Genomic DNA, 11,736 nt, shown 5'->3' with positions numbered 1-11,736 from the left:
CTGATGCTGGTGGTGATTGTGGCAGTGGTCGTCGTGGTCGTCGTGGTCGTCGTGGTCGTCGACGTGTTTGTGGTCGTGGTAGTCGTAGTATGGAAGAATGATGATGAAGAGGAGAGAGAGGAGTAGAAGAGGGAAATGAGGAAGAGGAAGAAGAGGAGGAGGATAGCTGAGGCCTATTCCCAGCGAAGTCAGCATTCTCTTTTATACTTTTAGGATCGATAAAACAGATACGAATCAGATACCATTCCTTGTCCGCAAATTGGCGCCTGTTGCCAGCCACGACAAATTATATTTCTAATGATATTCCTCACTTTTTGTACCTAAAACAATAAAACCTTCACAGCTTCATTTACTTTGATTAACCAATTATAAAATACATAAAAGTTGCCACATTTTCACCTCAATTACTCATAATTATTTCATGGTTGCCAATAACAGGGTTATAATTTCTGAAAAGCAAAGTTTAAAATCTGCTGACGGCAACCTACACCCATCTCTAAAATCGTCAAACATTGCCAGATGTGTGACCTCAATGAGGGTAATAGAAATGGTGATACATTATGCTTTTCATATTTTCGTAACGTACGAGATTCCATTTGATGACGAGGTAATGATCATATTGGTACTTAATAAATGAGATATAACATTTCTTATTTTAATAACTAGTACAAATGTCCTCAGATGTTCTATCTAAACCACCTCATCTATTTTTCACATTTTAAACACTATATTGAGATTATTGAAATAGATTTCACTGCTTGATTCTAGCAAGTCCGGCTGTGACGTAGTTGAAAACGTAAGAATTCAATTGTAACTTCTATGAATTTGAATGCGGAACACAAAAAAGAGAGAATGGCATGATTGATTAATATTACTATAAATAATAATTATTTGAACTTGTATGTCTATCAGAAATAATATGACTGTACAAAAGCTGAAAAAGCAAAAGAACCTCAGTATTATTAGGCTCTGGAGAGATTCGAACACTCGACCTCCAGTTTACTAAACTGACGCTCTAACGAACTCAGTTACGGAGCCACAAGCGACGAAGAACATAAATTATTCTTATGATGCTTCAAACTACAATGAAACATGATAATGAATGATAATGTTCGAACTATACAAATTTAGTGACGTTTATCGGTGTTACACTTTTTCCAGTATTCTTACTGATATCAGTTTAATAAACACTCTCGCTGCGACGTTTGTGTTACTCTTGAAATTACAAGACAGATATATGAGAGTAACTCTTGGTTCAATAATAGATGTAATGTCTTCTCTATTATGATTTATCGTCTCAGAGATTACAACGCTATCACGAATAACACTAATATGGACATCAGCTACAACAACGAACTAAGGATGGAATATCTACTGGTCCCGTTATAAACAGCAGCCAAATTTCGCTCGTATACTATCGTGTTACGTAGAAAAGGAAAGAACAGTTTGCATTATGGAATCGTAAATACACTGCATCTTAAATTGGAAGATGTATTTAAGGTTGGAATACTTTTGACTGTAAGTTATGTCATCCGAATGAAGATCGACTTGGTCTATGGCTACCCATGAAAAATCGTCTACCCTTAACCTAATTTTCAAGTAGAACCAGCGTGACTGGCTCTCCGTCGGTTATGACAATGAGGATTCCAGTGGTTCGGATCAACGGAACAGCCTGCTCGGTAAATTAACATGAAAGTGGCTGAGTACTCCACAAATATACATACCTTTAATGTAGTTCTCAGGGAGATTCAGCGTGACCCAGAAAGTGACAAGACTGGCTCTTTGAAATACAAGTACTATTCACTTTTTGCCAGTTGACCGCACTGGAGCAACGTGAAATAAATTGTCTGGCTCAAGGTCCCAACGTACCACCAGGTATCGAACTCAACGACCTTACGATCCTGAGCCGAATACTCTAACCTCTAAGCCACGCGCATTCAAAATCAGCATGACACAGTGTGGGACAAAATTGTATGTTTTCAGTTAATGGTACAATCCACCCAACGAATTTCTATAGAACACTGGTTCCCAAAGTGGGCGGTACCGCCCCTGGGGCCGATGGAAAGATCCAAGGGGCGTTGAAGATCTAAGGGGGAGCGGTTGAAGAAAAATTGGGTGGTAATGGGGTGACCAAAACGAGGCAATGGATGTAAAAATAAAACCAAACAAAATAAATGGTTAATTAGGTTAAATTTTATTTGCTAAATACTGTTGTTTTGAATTTGCTGCAGAAAATGGTCTGTGTCTGTGATGGTGAGAGGTGGGGGCACTAGGAATGTGGCCTTAGAACCAAGGTGGTAGCAGCCTGAAAAAAGTTTGGGAACTACTGCTATAGAGTCTCATTCATAAGGTATTCACAAGATATGGCTAAAGAAAAGGACATTTGCTCAAAAGCTCTGACGCTGTTCTTATACATTAAGCTATAAGAGCTGTGGTTTTATGGCTGATACTAAAGAATGTCTTCTACGAACAAAATAATCACGTCATACATTGAAAATTCTATCCCAGTGAAATTAGGATCCACAGGGATACAATCCTACATTCGACCCCATGTTTATGAGATTGGTCTTCTGGTGTTCGTGTCCTCCTATTCGCTGATCTATGAATGTAACTTCTCTGACGTAATGAAACTTTTCATACGGTATCCATAATGCGGCAAGCTGGCAAAATCGTCAGCACACCGAGAAAAATGCTTAGCGGTATTTCGTCTGCTGCTACGCTCTGCGTTCAAATTCCACCGAGGTCGACTTTGCCTTTCATCCTTTTGGGGTCGATTAAATAAGTACCAGTTACGCACTGGGGTTGATATAATCTACTTAATCCGTTTGTCTGTCCTTGTTTGTCCTCTCAGTGTTTAGCCCCTTGTAAGTAGTAAAGAAATAGGTATTTCGTCCATCTATATGTTCTGAGTTCAAATGCCGCTGAAGTCGACTTTAAATTTCATCTCTTTTCGGGTCTTTAAAATAAGTACCAGTTGATCACTGGGATCGATGTGATCGATTAGTTCCCTCCCCCAAAATTTCGGTCCTTGTATCTCAAGTAGAAATCATTTTTGCAATAACCATAAAACGGCGAGCTGGCAGAATCGTCAGGACTCCGGGGAAAATGCTTAGCGGCGTTTCGTTTGTCTTTATGTTCTGAGTTCATATTTCGCCGAGGTCGAGTGTTCGAATCACTCCCGAGCCTAGTATCACGGTAACGCGTATTTGTTCGCTTTTTTCTTTTCTTTTAAGATCTGTAACTTTGGTACTCGAAATCAGATAATATTTCTGACCTTCTGCTAAAATTTGAAACTATTATTACAGTATTCACAATTATAACGTAAAATAATAATTAGTTATTTCTTTATTGCCCACAAGGGGCTAAACATAGAGGGGGCAAAAAAGTTCAGACAAACGGGTTAAGTCGATTATATCGACCCCAGTGTGTAACTGGTACTTATTTAATCGACCCCGTTAGGATGAAAGGCAAAGTCGACCTCGGCGGAATATGAACTCAGAACGTAACGACAGACGAAATGCCGCTAAGCATTTCGCCCGGCGTGCTAACGTTTCTGCCAGCTCGCCGCCTTTAAAATGATAATTAGCAATAATTTTGAAAGTTCTCAGAGCTTATAGGGGGAAATGCGTGCCATTAATTGGGCAATGACAACAAGTAATGGACTTCTGAAAATCACTTCAAACAATATAAGCAGGGGTTCATGGCTCATAGGGGAAAGACCTCTGAGATAGGCAGGATAACCGTATCAAATTAATCTGATTGACTGTTTTAAGAACATCATAAAAGAGCAATTAATTTTGGTTGTTAATTAATTATCCGATGAGGTTTCTAGTGTTTGTTGTTATTATCGTTTATTTTACAGTTGTTGATGGTAATGATGATGATGAGGAGGAGAAAGAGGATGTTGCCAACTGCAATGCAGCATGATAATGAATAGCGATGCTCAAACTGCAACAATTTTAGTGATTATTTTTCGCTCTTACATTTACTCAAAAGTCACCTCAAATGGCGATTGATTAATATTACTAGAAATATTCTTTTCTACTCTTGATACAAGGCCCGAATTTTGGGGGGAGGTGGAGCCAGTCGATTAGATCGACCCCAGTACGCAACTGGTTCTTAATTTATCGATCCCGAAAGGATGAAAGGCAAAGTCGGCGGAATTTGAACACAGAACGTAAAGACAGACAAAATACCTATTTCTTTACTACCCACAAGGGGCTAAACTCAGAAGGGACGAACAAGGACAGACAAAAGGGATTAAGTCGATTATATCGTCCCCAGTGCGTAACTGGTACTTATTTAACAGACCCCAAAAGGATGAAAGGCAAAGTCGACCTCGGTGGAATTTGAACTCAGAACGTAGCGGCAGACGAAATACCTATTTCTTTACTACCTACAAGGGACTAAACACAGAAGGGACAAACAAGGACAGACAAACGGATTAAGTCGATTATATCGACCCCAGTGTGTAATTGGTACTTATTTAATCGACCCCGAAAGGATGAAAGGCAAAGTCGACCTCGGCGGAATTTGAACTCAGAACGTAGCGGCAGACGAAATACCTATTACTTTACTACCCACAAGGGGCTAAACACAGAGATGACAAACAAGGACAGACAAACGGATTAAGTCGATTATATCGACCCCAGTGCGTAACTGGTACTTATTTAACAGACCCCGAAAGGATGAAAGGCAAAGTCGACCTCAGCGGAATTTGAACTCAGTATGTAACGGCGGACGACTTACCGCTAAGCAATTCGCCCGGTGTGCTAACGTTTCTGCCAGCTCGCCGCCTAAAAATACTATCTGATTTCAAATACCAAAGTTACATATCTTAAAAGAAAAAGCGTATGTCACACTGATAGTAGGCTCCGGAGGGATTCGAACACTCGACCTCCAGTTTACTAGACTGGCGCTCTAACCGACTGAGCTACGGAGCCACACGTGACAGCGCTCCTAAATTATTCTTATGACGTCAACCACTACAATGTAACATGATAATGAATAGTGACGTCAAATTGTATCTATTTCAGTACATTTATTCTATTCTTATCGATATCAGTTTAACAAAAACCCTCACTACGACGTCTGTGTTACTCTTGAGATTAAAGAGCAGGCATGTAGGCGATACCTGGTTCAATATGATATAATGTCTTCTCTCTGGTAAGTTATTGTGTTAGATATTATAATATAAGCACCAACACTAACAGCAACATCAACTCTGACAACGAACTAATAATGGAATATCTACTCGTCACTAGTTTCGCTATAAATAGCAGTCAAATCTCGCTCTAATCATATCATACTCTAACCCTATCATCGGACTTATATTTACTAAATTATCTAAATAATTCTATAGCACATCAATCTATTGAACTTGTTATTGATAAATCCTTAAATAGTGAACATATTATTATAAAAAATTATTGGGTTGGCAAGAAAGTAATTTCGTTTTTCGCAAATAAAGTTACGATTTTCTTGAACGGCTTTTGTTAATGTTATAATTTTTTTCCTTTTGACATTTGATAGCCGTTATTTTTCGCTTACTTTAGAAGCAATCATGGTCCAAGCGTAATAAACCATCACAGGCCATATTGAATGCTGAATTACATAAAAACGGTCATGCTGTTAATTTGGTGTGATTACAAAGGTTTGTGTATTTTAAGCTGCTTCCAAGGAACCAAACGATCAATTCAGATGGTTACTGTCAACAACTAAAACTGGAGAAAACAATCAAAGAAAAACGGCCAGAAGTGGCAAATCGTAAAGGAATCGTGTTCCACCATAACAACGCTAGACAACACACGTCTTTGCTAACTCGTGGAAAATTACTGGAGCTTGGTTGGGAAGTGATGTCACGTCCACCATATAGCCCGGACCTTGTACCATCAGGTTATCAATTATTTCTATGTTTGAAAAGTTCTTTGAATGTTAAAAATTCAATAATGATGATGACCTGAAATTGCACTTGCTTCAGTTTTTGGCTGATAAGGACCAGAAGCGCGAAATCATGAAGTTACCAGAAAGATGGCAAAAGGTCATCGAACGAAATGGAAAATATATAATTGATTAAAGTTCATTCTTTGCATAAAAAAAAACAATAAATTTTATTTCACACTAAAAAAACGAAATTACTTTCTTGCTAACCAAATTTTTTTATAAATATAACATCGAGATCACATAATATATGCAATTAAATCATTTGTATAACCTCAGCGCAAACTCACATATATTGATTTCAAATTTTTTTGCACAAGGCCATCAATTTTGGGAGAGGGGCTAAGTCGATTACATCGAATCCAGTGCTCAACTGATACTTATTTTATTGGCCCCGAAATGATGAAAAGAGAGTCGATCTCAGCAGAATTTGAACTCTGAACGTAATGACGTACGAAATGCTGCTAAGCATTTCGCTCGGCATGCGAACGCCTCCACAAAATAAAAGAAACCTCTTATATATTATAAATCTGTTTATAATTACATAAGTTCATAATACACTTACTATATTTAATACATGTGTCCATACTCGAAATAACTGTAATTATGAATAATGGAATACCTTCAACCATAATTCACCTGAATGAAGGTTGGCTTCGTCTATAGCTACCCACGAACAGAAAAACAGCCTTAAACTATATGAACTGTGGGTTTATGACTGATTGTGAATAATGTGTACTACGAACACAATAATCAAATCAAACGGCTGATTGTGAAGGATGTACCTCATCAAAGAATAAGACTTGTGGATTTAGGGCTGATAGAGAAATACACGTCCGGTGACGGGGATATTTACATTAAATCAATGAGAGCCGTTACTTTAGGGCTCACATAATTTTTTTTAATTCATAATGAACTAGACTAACTCAATTTTGAAGCTAGTAAAAGCGGTGATTTAGAAGAATCCTTAAGAGAAAGTTAAGTGGCTTGCAGCATTTATTTACGCCCTTTTACATCTCAATTTATTTCCTGTCAAGGTTGAATTTGCCTTTCTTGCTACCAAAATCTATACAATATGGACCAGTCATAAGGACGTTCACAAAATAGTAAAATCATTGAGTTTGATGAAGAACCCTGCCTAAATCCTCATATCTTTCGTCTTCACAGCAGCAGAGAAATATCTAAAAAGGCTTGTCAGTCCGCCTCATAGCTGTAGCGGAAAAAAATGGAAAGGCCGTTGCCCCGGAGGATGGCGAAGGAGATGCGCGGGAACAGGCACTCTGACTCTCAGGGTTCACACTTGCGGATAGCTATCTCCGCCCCGATAGTGGTGAGTAGGTACGTGATCCCGGTGGCCGAGAACACCGGAGTCTCCGCTGTAAACCAGTCAGAGAGCGATACTTTGACAGTTTGCCCCTCTCGGCCTGTTGCATTTCTTCAGTATATTTACTGAAATCATTTTGACGATCCCTCTCACGGTAAACTACGGTAAACGTCGTTCAAGCAGTGTACACTGTCTTTGTTTATTATAATAAATCAAGGACAACGTTATCCAATGAGTCCTTCCGCATGTTGGATATGATTTGACAGAAATTTGACTGCAATGGCTCCGTACAGAATCGCTAATTTTTAGGGTCGGGGAGGGGGGGCAGAGTCAGTAGTAGTAGTAGTAGTAGTAGTATGGAGACATTCGCTGCAACAGTACATCGTTGGATCCACCAGATCATACCTGCCAGATGATACCTGTGTACCGTAAAAAAAGAGACAATAACGTACCATAGCAAAGAAAGCATTTTATCTTATATTGAACCAGGAATTTCACTCATCTGGCTGTCCTTTAATCTCACTACAACACAGATGTTGTAGTGAAAGGTTTTGCTTAACTGATATGAATAAAAATGCTGGAGTAACTGTAAGAGCGATAAACGTTTGAATATCACTATTCATTAGTGTGTTACATTGTACTTTTTGACATCATAAGAATAATTTAGGAGCGACAGCCCCGTTTTTACTAGATTGCACTCTGGTGATTAAACCCGTCGATCTGTGAAGAAAACATATCTAACGTAGTTGAACTACTATTACAGTAATTTCTGTGAATACAGAACATAAAATTTAAAATGGCAAAGTTGATTAATATCACTAGAAATATTACGTGAATTTTAAGAAAAGAAATCATAAAAAGCATTATAGTATACTACTAGGCTCCGGAGGGATTCGAACACTCGACCTCCAGTTTACTAGACTGGCGCTCTAACCAACTGAGCTACGGAGCCACACGCGTTGTCGCTCCTAAATTATTCTTATGATGTCAAAAAGTACAATGTAACACACTAATGAATAGTGATATTCAAACGTTTATCGCTCTTACAGTTACTCCAGCATTTTTATTCATATCAGTTAAGCAAAACCTTTCACTACAACATCTGTGTTGTAGTGAGATTAAAGGACAGCCAGATGAGTGAAATTCCTGGTTCAATATAAGATAAAATGCTTTCTTTGCTATGGTACGTTATTGTCTCTTTTTTTACGGTACAATCAATACCAACACTAACATGGACATCAAGTATGGCAACGAACTAATAACAGAATATTTATTTGACACCAGACCCCTATAAGGAGCAACAAATCTCGCTCTTGTAACGCGTTTTAAAATGTAACTGTAACACAATATTATATTCAATAAAAATTGGAATACCCAACTTCTCTTGTATTAGATTGGATCCTTTAATTAACTGGTGAGTGAAGCCACTTAAGAATACATTGCTAAGGGTTAGATGGCATGATGTAATCCACTATCCCCACCAACAGCAAATATAAAAATCAGGCCTTGTGCCTATAGTAGAAAGGATTATTTTTGTTATTATTGTTGCTGTTGTTGTTTCTGCTGCTGCTGCTGTTGTTGTTGTTGTTGTTGTTGTTAAGCAACAAGACGGTTAAGAGTGATTAGGTGATGCTCTAGGGCTTAGGGGTGGGAGACCCCAGACCTTGGGAAAAAAAACTTTGGTCGTCTTGTTGTAGGTGGCCCTCGAAGTCGCTGGAAATGGAGATCTCCGGGTCCAAATTTTTGAACGGCTGCTGTTGCTGTTGTTAAGGTGGCGAGGTTGCAGAATCGTTAGTACGCTGGACGAAGTGCTTAGCAGTATTTTGCTCGTGGTTACGTTCTGAGTTCAAATTCCGTCGGGGTTGACTTTGCCTTTTATCCTTTCGGAGTCGATTAAATAATACCAGTTACGAACTGGGATCGATATAATCAACTTAATCTGTTTGTCTGTCCTTGTTTGTCCTCTCTGTGTTTAGCCCCTTGTGGGTAGTAAAGAAATATGTATTTCGTCTGCCGTTACGTTCCGAGTTCAAATTTCGCCGAGGTCGACTTTACTTTTCATCCTCTCGGGGTCGATTAAATAAGTATCAGTTATGCACTGGGGATCGATGTAATCGACTTAATCCCTTTGTTTGTCCCCTCTATGTTTAGCCCCTATGAACAATAAAGAAATTAATTATTATTATTGTTGTTGTTGTTGTTGTTGTTGTTGTTATCATTATTATTATTATTATTATTATTATTATTATTATTATTATTATTATTGATAAGGCGGAGATAAGCTGTCACCCTGGAAAATCCCTCTTCTAATACCCAAGGTGTCCAAGCTTTTTCTGTAAGATGTCAGTTCAGTTTTCCATCCCACCATACTTCCCTTCAAGAAATACGTTACATTTCTCGCAATTTCAAACAGTTCTAAGCACTCAATGATCCACGAATGTGGAATCATATCATAAGCTTTGCCATAGTCAATCCAAGCCATTCTCTGATTTGTTCTCCGTTTACAATATTGCATTACCATTTTGTCTATCAATAGTTGATGTTTGGTACTTCTGCATCTCCTTCTACAGCATTTTCGTTCCGGCGGTAATATATCGTTCTCATCAAGAGGGCGGTGAGCTGGCAAGGGCGGTGAGCTGGCAGAATCGTTAGCACGCAGGCGAAATGCTTAGCAGTATTTCATCTGCCGTTACGTTCTGAGTTCAAATTCTGCCGAGGTCAACTTTGCCTTTTATCCTTTCGGGGTCGATTAAATATGTACCAGTTATGTAATCGACTTAATCCCTTTGTCTATCCTTGTTTGTCCTCTGTATGTTTAGCCCCCACCCCCGTGGGCAATAAAGAAATAAATATATTGTTCTCATCAAGAAATTTATACAGTTCTTCTGCAATTCCTCCTGACAGTAACTTCCAAGTTAACGAGATGCAAGAAATCGGTCTGTTATCTTCAGCAGCATCTCCCTGAATATTCTCCTTGATGCCTGCTGCTCCCAAGGACCCAACAATAATTGGCCCTGTCTTCACCTTCTTCATTTTCCATAGCTGGGCTATTTCGTACTTAAGAATGTATTTACCTATCTTTTCGCCTTCCTTCTTCACTATTCGTGGATCAAAGGGGCATGCAACATCAGCTATATAGCATATGTGGTGCACCTTGTCCATATTATTATTATTATTATTATTATTATTATTATTATTATTATTATTATTATTATTATTATTATCATTATTATTATCATTATTATTATCATTATTAACATTATTATTATTATTGAGTGAGAGAGCAGTGTATGCCATCAAAGTGACACTGGGGTAAAATATACGAAGCCCGGTATACCCATCATGACTACCCGTCTGATAAGGGTACACCAGGCACTTGCATCACAACCATATGTGCGCGACATGGTGATCTCATATCAAGATAAACTGCACATGACCTTGCACGTGGGGCCCAGTTACAATTCTCTTCTGGTCGAGTAACCCATCCCGCTCAAAAGGTCCCTGAATAAGGGTTGTTTAAGGATGTTGAACGGAACATCCATGTTTCCAGAAGTGAATTATTCAAACCCCAAAGAATCCCTTTCAACACATGGCTATGATACTCCCCCACTACTTCTGCTTGTGATCAGAGATGCACATATCGTCAGTCACTAAGGGACATGCTCAACTGGTTAAGGTCAAACAACTGACAAGCAAATCTGTGGTATTGAGCAGAATATTTGCTGTAGCCCATCTTTTATACCAAGACAAAACAATGTACATGATAACACTTTCCAATCAGTTAAGATCAGAAGCCACGAGCGTCACTGTTGGTACTGCATCAGGGCATTTATTATTATTATTATTATTTTTCTTTTTTCTTCTTTCAAATTTGCTTCCATTTCTTGCCGAGTGTCTTCCCGACTCCTAGGGCAAAGAAACTCATAGTATACATTGGTAGGCCATTAAACCAAACTCAATAGTTCGTTCATTTTTTTTTTTTTAAGTTAAATTAAAATACATGAGCAGCAACAGTTCTCACATCGACAATGCTCTTCTCAATATTATTATTATTATTATTATTATTATTATTATTATTATTATTATTATTATTATTATTATTATTATTATTATTATGTCCTCATTGAAAGGCGACAAAGAAACAGAATCGCTACGATGGAGGATAGATGCTCGGCAACATTTCTCCTTGCTCTTTATATTCTGAGATCAAATGCTACCAAGGTTGACTTTGCCGTCCTTCATACCGACGCCGATAAAATAAGTTCCATTTAAGCACTAGGGTCGTTGTAATTGACTCCCCTTCCCTCTAAAAAATATAAATTGTAGATTTTGTGCCGAAATTTGAAAGATTAATTATGTTTTCATTGTTTATGTAAACAATTACAATGTGTAATTGTTTCTAATTTAAGCTCAGGGACAGCCATTACCAGGAAAATGTGGCTAGTCAGCCCGTAGTACTGATCTCTACGAAA

The 11,736-nt window shown here is 38.3% G+C and overlaps 2 non-coding genes across 2 annotated transcripts; both read right to left on the bottom strand.

Annotated features, from left to right (window-relative positions):
* Positions 1 to 4,869: 4,869 nt before the first annotated feature.
* Trnat-agu lies at positions 4,870 to 4,943 on the bottom strand. The gene has a single exon. It is a non-coding gene; the product is annotated as a tRNA-Thr (tRNA).
* Positions 4,944 to 8,142: 3,199 nt separating this feature from the next.
* Trnat-agu lies at positions 8,143 to 8,216 on the bottom strand. The gene has a single exon. It is a non-coding gene; the product is annotated as a tRNA-Thr (tRNA).
* Positions 8,217 to 11,736: the final 3,520 nt, after the last annotated feature.

The sequence above is a fragment of the Octopus sinensis genome, linkage group LG1 (genome assembly GCF_006345805.1).
Source record: "Octopus sinensis linkage group LG1, ASM634580v1, whole genome shotgun sequence".
NCBI lineage: Eukaryota > Metazoa > Mollusca > Cephalopoda > Octopoda > Octopodidae > Octopus > Octopus sinensis.
Note: the sequence above shows the minus strand (reverse complement) of the source record. Positions and strands in the feature narration are given on the sequence as shown.